This window comes from Pangasianodon hypophthalmus, chromosome 5, assembly GCF_027358585.1.
Source record: "Pangasianodon hypophthalmus isolate fPanHyp1 chromosome 5, fPanHyp1.pri, whole genome shotgun sequence".
Taxonomy (NCBI): Eukaryota; Metazoa; Chordata; class Actinopteri; order Siluriformes; family Pangasiidae; genus Pangasianodon; species Pangasianodon hypophthalmus.
Genome location: NC_069714.1, coordinates 10,541,391 through 10,549,309, shown reverse-complemented (window position 1 = coordinate 10,549,309; position 7,919 = coordinate 10,541,391). Strand labels below are relative to the sequence as shown.

Genomic DNA, 7,919 nt, shown 5'->3' with positions numbered 1-7,919 from the left:
TCATAACCAACTGATAAAAGGTTCAGGGTGGAATCAAGGTCCTGTGACACTAGGATGTTGTTAAGAAAAGGATATCCTGTCCTGTGCAGCTGTTCACGCTCAAGGACCTGAAAGATTTACATTTAGTTTCTAATTTGGGTGCAGATCAGAGTTGTGTATTGGGTTGTGTTGAACTCACCACTCTCTACTATAAGTGGAATATGTATTAGTGTTAGTTGAATTACATTTACTCCACTTTGACATTTCTGCTGGTTTGACAAAAAAGCTTTTGCCTTTGCAACTACTAGTGGCAACACCTTAGCAGGAAGCAAATGTTTGCAGCTGTTTCTGCTGACTTCTTCATAAACATTTGACATTTGACAAATGCTATAACATAGGCTGATATCCAGACTCCAGTATCAGTGCATATTCTACTGCTTCCTAGCATTAAATATCCAGTTATCACTATTAACAAACAACCAATTAGCTTTTTTTATGATTTTAGAGCAAGTATAAATACAATTAGAAGCCAAAATTCTTCTGGCTTTCAGAATCATTTTTAAGGAGCTTATTCTATTGAGCAAATATTGACAAATGTTTTTCAGACCTGTTTGTTTAAATGAATAAAACTGATTGCTTTAATGCATAAATCCACCCCCAGGGTCCCAGACTGACACTAGTTGAATGTTCATTGGACACAGTAGCACTCTCTAGCGGCAGTGAACAACTCTGTCTCAGCACAGGGAAAAAGTAAACCACCTTCAGCAAGAAATCCAAGGTAAGCTCACACTACCTAACCAGTGAATCCTGCTTTGTGAGACAGGCATCAAGGCTGTTTATTGCTCTAAAACCAGGGTTGACCAAACATAACCACAAAGGATCAGTGTGCCTGTAGCTTTTCATTCCAGCCAAGCAAGAGCCACAGCTGATACAACTCATCAGTTATTTAAAGACCAAGACCAACTGATTAAACAACTGGAATCAGCTGTGCTTATGGAATGAACACTTACAGCCACACTGGAGCCTTGCAGATAACATTTGACACCACTGTTATAGAGAGCCCCTTGAGTATGCTTTCCTGACAGTGATAGAGGGCCCTCTGGTGGCCTGAAAGAGTCAATGAATATAAACTGAAAACCTGAGGTGGAAAGTAAAAAACTACATGTAGTCTCCTTACAGTACTTGAATACATGGTTCACTGTAATGGTAGTTTTTATTTATTTATTTATTTATTTATTTATTTATTATCAAATTATTTTCTGCAAAAACCAATTTCAAAATATTTGCACCCACACAATGTAGGACACTATCTTGGACATACATTCTTTTTCTCATATTCAAAACAACACAAGACAAAACTTGCTGGAATGATTTTTTTTTTTTTAATTATTTGATTTTTTTACAGTTTGGTCATTTCTTATTTTTTAATTGAATTCTATTTCTTTTATTTATTATCTGTCCATACTTATTTATTTTCCATAAAAAACAATATTTACAAATGCAAGGCCTGACTGTCCATCAGGTAGCTTTACATAGCTAACTCAAAATCCTACATCAAACACATGCCAGTTTCATTACTGTCTGCTGTATTTTGTTCCCTTTCTCTCTTCTACAAAAGTTATTATAAATCTCTATATTTCCTTCAGACTAACTTTTGCTACAGCTTTCCTTTTCTTTTTTTAACTACATGCAATAATCACTATACATTTATAAATGTGTATATTTTAAGGATTTCTTTATCTCTATATTACAAATCAGAGGCAGGTGGATCTAACTGCAAGCATTTTTTCCAAGACAGCAGAGTTGTGGTCAAAAACAAGCAAACTCAGAAATATGGCATAAAACAGGGTTGAAACCAGAGCAGCAAATGGGGAACTAATACTCAGCTCTGCACACTGAAACCATGGAAAACCTCAAAAAGAACATGCATGGTTGAGCTGTTTACGCAGACAGAGTGATTGAGGAAAAAGAGGAAATAGGTGTGTTAGTATTCCGGCGAGTGTGGCTGATGTAATATCCAGGCTGGATTCGGATTGGTGGAGTGATCTCTCCTGCATTGGCAGTGGATTCTCATTCCTGCAACAGGCATTAAATGGTAATACGCATTGCGATAATGAGATGACCAAGAAAAGAAATGTTAACAATAATGTGACTCCAATATGATTATGTAGTGACCTTTCTTCTTTAAATGTGTGGTGGTCCAGGAAAAGTCCATGTTACTGAATTCTGGAAAACAGCCAAAGATGACAATAAACAGGGTTTTGAGAAAATTTGAATTGTTCTGTCAATAATACACCCTAATATCTCTAAAACATTAATATGTTTTATTCAAATGACCATGGAAATGTTTTTATTTAGGCTACTTTCTAAGTAGCCTATGCTGTCTGCCTGCATAGATGATGCTGGGTACAGAGCCAGTTTAACAACGTAGTCAGTTTTCCTAAAGATGTCTAAAATTTTACTAGTTAAGTGTACTTTTCTCACACAGTGAATGTCCCTAGGTTTTTGTATAGCTACAACCACAGCGAAATGGCCGTAAGCCTAATCAGTTCAGTTTGTAATCAGATAAACTCTCAAAATGTCCATGATGTACGTGTGCTGTCACATGATCAACAAAACAGAGAAGAACACTTACAAACTCAGTACAGAGACATTGGAAAAAAATTTAAAATATAAAAGATATTTTTTTCTGGTTATTTTGAAGTGACTCTCTAAATAAATATAAATTAAATATAAATATAAATACTGAAATGTCCTCAGAATTATTTACAGAATAAACAAGTCAAAAAACTGCTTAATTGTAACCAATAAGTAATCACCCCCTTTCTTTTAGCAATCTAAATTAGGACTTATATATTTCTTGAGATCTCACACTAAATATGGTACACAAAGTACATCTGTGTCAATTTTAAATGCATCTGTGCCAAATTGTTTGCACAATAAATATCTCTGATTGGGAGGTCAGGTAAGTCATGCTGTTATGAAGACCAAGGAATTGCCTGTGAAGCTTTGAGGTAAAATGGAAAAAATGGAGAAGGTTATTAAAATATCATCAAAGCTTTGAACCTTCTCATGAGTACTGTGAAATCCATGTGCAGAAAAATTATTGCACAACCCAGACACTACCAGGATCAGGCCAATCTGAGTGCTCAGGCACGAAGGGCAATTCTCAGAGAAATGTCCAAGAGTCCAGTTGAGAGAGTCCACTGAAAAGGGTTATAAAGCTCACTGGCTTACATAGGAGAACCTGTGCAGACCTTGACAATATCATCAGCTCCACAGATCCAGCCTCTATTGGAGAGTGGCCATAAGGAAGCCACTTCTAACAAAGGCCATGTTAGAAAATCTGAGAGCTTTTGGGAAAGGATTTTGTGATCTGATGTGACTAGAGTTGAGCCAAATACAGTTTAACTTCCAAGTAAGACCATTCGTATGATAAAAGATCATTGATGGAAGCATCACTCTCTAGGGGACCAGGAAGGCTGGTTGCCATCACAGGCAACATGGATGGAGCTAAATATAAGCAAATTGTTGACGAGAACCTGTTACAGTCAGCTAGCCATCTACATTTACGGCAAACATATATGTAACAGGACAATGAGCCAAATCACAGGACAAAAACTACAAAAGAATGCCTTGAAAAAAGAAGGCTTGTGTTTTGGAATGGCTGAATCAAAACCCAAACCCAGACTTAAATCCAAGTGAAAATCTGTGGCATGACCTGAAAATTGCTGTCCACCAACATTCTCCATCTAATTTGGCAGAGTTGGGAAAAAAATTGCATGGAGGAATGGCAAATTTGCAAAATCAAAATTGGCAAAGCTCATACAATTATGTCTGAGACAACTCAAACCTGTAATTGTTGGAAAAAGGACCCCCTCTCTAAGGGGGTGAATACTTATCAATTTCAAGTTTTAATAATTCTGAGGACATCTAAACACTTCATTCAGTTTTATTTCTGTACAGAGTTACTTCAAATCCCATTCTGATATGCTTAAATTTGATGTTGCAATACAGCAAAAAGAGAAATAATAATGAATATAGGGCCCCTCTAAAAGTCAGACAGTAATTCAAACACTGCTTATTGAGAGAAAGTAAAGACACTAGCCAGACTCAAATCATATTTTTACTTGGAAGATGGAAGGGGCACCCTAGTGTGGCTGAATAGTCTGTGCTATGGATGGTGATCCTCGTCCCTCAACCTGCCACATCTTTATAGTCTCCCCAGTGTCCAAAGGTGTCAGGACCTGTCTTGGCCCTCATTACCTACCAAACCATTTTTTTAAAAAATCTGGAGTGGTAATTAGGGAAACCTTAGAAAGATTCCCTGGAAGTCACCGCTGTTAGGTTGGCCTTACATAAGGTAAGTTCTCTCTAAAATAACATTTTTTTTATTGAACAATTTAATCATCTCTCAGGACCTGGATTTCATGTTCCTAACTGAAACTGAACTCTCACTGCAAAAAATGACATTGAAGCAAGTAAAAATGTCTTGAATATACTTTATCTAGTATGACCTATTATAAGATTCTAACCAAATACAGTATTATGAACCATATTTCTAGACATTTTGTTTACTAACATCAAGCTTTACATTTTCTTATTATATTGGCAGCTAATTTTGCTTCTTTCTACTAAAAATTTGCAGAAAGAAGTAGTTAGAGATAGTAAAGTAGAACAAGACTACTTTACTATCTCTAACTACACCAAAGACAGGCCAGCTACAGACACTAGGCCTAGTGTAAAAGTTATTGCTTATAACTGAGGTCAATCAGGTCATGTCAAGCCAGACTATCCTACAGGTTCAGTAAATGACTCTAAGTTCTGCTATCTACCACTACCCACTTGTAACACCTAAACAAAGCCAATAGTGCCTGTTATTACAGTGCTAGTTAAGATTAAAGAGCAATGGTGGGAGGAATTAGTTAATTCTGAAAATAGCTAAACATTTATTCACAGGAAACGCCTAGACTCACAGGAACTTATGAGCTCTAAATCGGTACAAGTCAGATGCATACATGAAGATATGACTGACCACATGAAAGCAGACATCACTATTGAAATCCAGGGACAGACCTGCCCTTTAATCTTGGTATTTTAGATCACTGCCCTTATTCAGTTATCTTGATACAAGATATGCTCATACTAGTGGATCTGCTGCATGGTAGGGTTAACCATGTCAGTGTTTTCATGGTAACCAGAGCCCAAAGTGAAACAGAGCAGGCAGTTCTTGAGGAAGGTTGGGCAAAAGTCCAACCAAACCAACAATAATTACAAAGAATGTATCAAAAAAAAGATCCTCCAAACTGACAATAATTATCTCCAAACTGACGATCATATCGAAAGTCCTGGAAAAAGTGGTTTTCAAACAACTTTTATCTTTTAGGGAGGCTGATAACATCTTTGAAAAATCCCTGTCTGGTTCATGTAAATGACACAGCACAGACACTGCACGTCTAAAAATTGTAAGTGATATTTTAATGCACGCTAATCAAGAGGAATGGGAGGGCTTGGGGAATGGAAAAACTCAAAAGGATCTCCTCTTACCTATCAAATCGACTTTTTACAATAATTAAATGGTGGCAAGACTTCATTTATCACTGATCTTAACTATGGGGTCCCCCCATGGGTCCATACTAGGCCTCATTTTATTTTGTCTTTGTATGCTTCCTTTAAGTTTTTAATACAATGCTGTAATATATTCGTTTATTTTAATGCCAATAACACACTGTAATATTTATCAGTTAAATACAACAACTTAAGCAGTTAAAACCTGCTAACTAAGTGATTTGAGACCAATAAAAAACAAATTTCCTTAAACTAAATGAAAACTAAACAGAGGTCCTAGCATTGGTGCTGTTAATTGGAGTAATTGAGTTACTTGGCCCCCAAAACTAATGGGGGAGCAAAGTAAAGAAAAGTTGCACATGGAAGAACAATCCACAAACATAAATTTCAATTATGACCCTGAAATAAATTAATTATCATCACAACAATTTATGGCAAAACAATCTACAAATAATTAGTAATCATTTTTAAACATTCAGCCCTCTATGGCATTTAAACAGTATCATTAATTAAGAGCGCAAGGGTGACTGATCTGAGCGCACCAAACAGTGTTAGTGAGCATACTTATTAACAGAGAGTATGAGGTGCTGTGAATTGAGCACACACAAAGCTTTTTGCAAGTGTGAAGCGGTGAATTGCCGTGAAATGAAGCTTCCATATGCGAATGTATGTCCATTCTGAACACACTCAGCAATGACACATGCTCACATTTTGCTATCATTCGCTCTCAGGGCTACACAGTTCCGGTGGGTGAAGTTGAATTTTGAGACTTTAGGGCTTGATATAATATACATTTTCACAAATAATACACAACACTGCTGCTCTTAACTAATCCCCTTTCTTCCAGAAACAGACCTTGATCTTATTCAATTTAAATGAGGTCAACTGATTCCCAACATCAGCCTTTAGCAATGTTACATTTCCATTTTACAATCATTTACAGTTATGGCATTCAGCAGACCCCCTTATCCAGATTGACTTACAGAAGGGGATTGGTACATCAGGATCAATTTCAAAATTTAAATGGTCCTCACTTCCAGATTTACATGTCATCCTTTCACAGGGGCATTACTAATCTTCTCTGTATCGATCCAATTTTAGTATATGTGCTGCCGTAGCAAACACATAGCAAGTAGGTCCTCACTTACCAGGCCTTACATGATAAAGCCCCAGAGTACTTATCTGGTACCTACCAGTACCAACTGGTCTCTTTGCACAACAGTGAAATGTCATTGAGGTCATCCGACTAAGGATTACTACCTCTGCCTAGGACTGAGCTGAAACTAAAGGGCGATCATTATTTTTCAGCCTATGCTGAACAGCCTTCGATTTGATATTAGACTTGCCAGCTCAATTGAGATGTTTAAAAAGCATCTTAAAACTCCTCTGTATAGGGGAGTGACACTATTGCGTGACACTTCCTCTGTGTTGGGTCGGAAATGAGGAAGTGGGAGGCAGGCTGAGGACAATTCGAAAGGGCTGGTTATATTTACTTTTACTTTTCTGTGCACTAAACACACACGCACACACACACGGCTCTGTGCTCATCAGCTCACTCTGTGGCTTGTTACGGGAGACTCTGAAGGCAAAAAAGAGACACCCGCCTTCTCTCCATCCACAGCCAACATTCGACCACACCCCCGCTGCCACATACTGCTTTTACCAGTTAATTTTAATGGTCTGTATTTATGGGTGCTTGTGTGTGCGCCTTTTTATTGCAGTACATATTAATCACTATGCTTTTTTATTCTATTTTATTATATAATTCACTTTATTTTTATCTAAAAATATTTTACTATTTACTATTTTACTACCTTTGATTATTTATTGTGAAGCACTGTGTAACTTTTGGCTTTGAAATGTGCTATATAAATAAAAGTTTACTTATTTGCTTAATAAGGGGGAATAGCACCCATGGAAGCCATTTGTAGGGTTATTCCAAACTGAAGGATTTAAAAACAATTATTTTCAAAGGTCCAAAGGTTATGTGTTATTGAAAATACTAACTGATGGAACCTTTTATCCTTTTAAAAGTTCTTTGCAATGTTATTTTTTCTGAATGGAAAAAAGGTCATGACAGGCAAGTTTACATATAAATTTGTGTCAGACTGAAGTGCTAATCATATTAATACTATATTTCGTTAAAGAAAATTAGTATATTTTGTGGTACAGGCTTTGTTTTATATTGCTTTGTCATTACCTCGTGTCATCACAGATCTTGTGCATTTGTAAATGTGTGTAAATTAACCTAAAATCGAACTAAGTAGGGTGTAAAGCAAAGTCACTATCTGTATAAGTTTTATTGTTCCAAATAGCTGTATTTGTATTTGGATATAAATCCAGTTTGGGTGTGGCCTAAACCTGAAGTTTGT

General features: G+C 36.6%; 1 non-coding gene across 1 annotated transcript; it reads right to left on the bottom strand.

Moving 5' to 3' along the window:
• Window positions 1–6,561: 6,561 nt before the first annotated feature.
• On the bottom strand, window positions 6,562–6,672 carry LOC113526316 (U6 spliceosomal RNA). The gene has a single exon (XR_003402759.1). It is a non-coding gene; the product is annotated as a U6 spliceosomal RNA (small nuclear RNA).
• Between the last annotated feature and the right edge of the window lie 1,247 nt (window positions 6,673–7,919).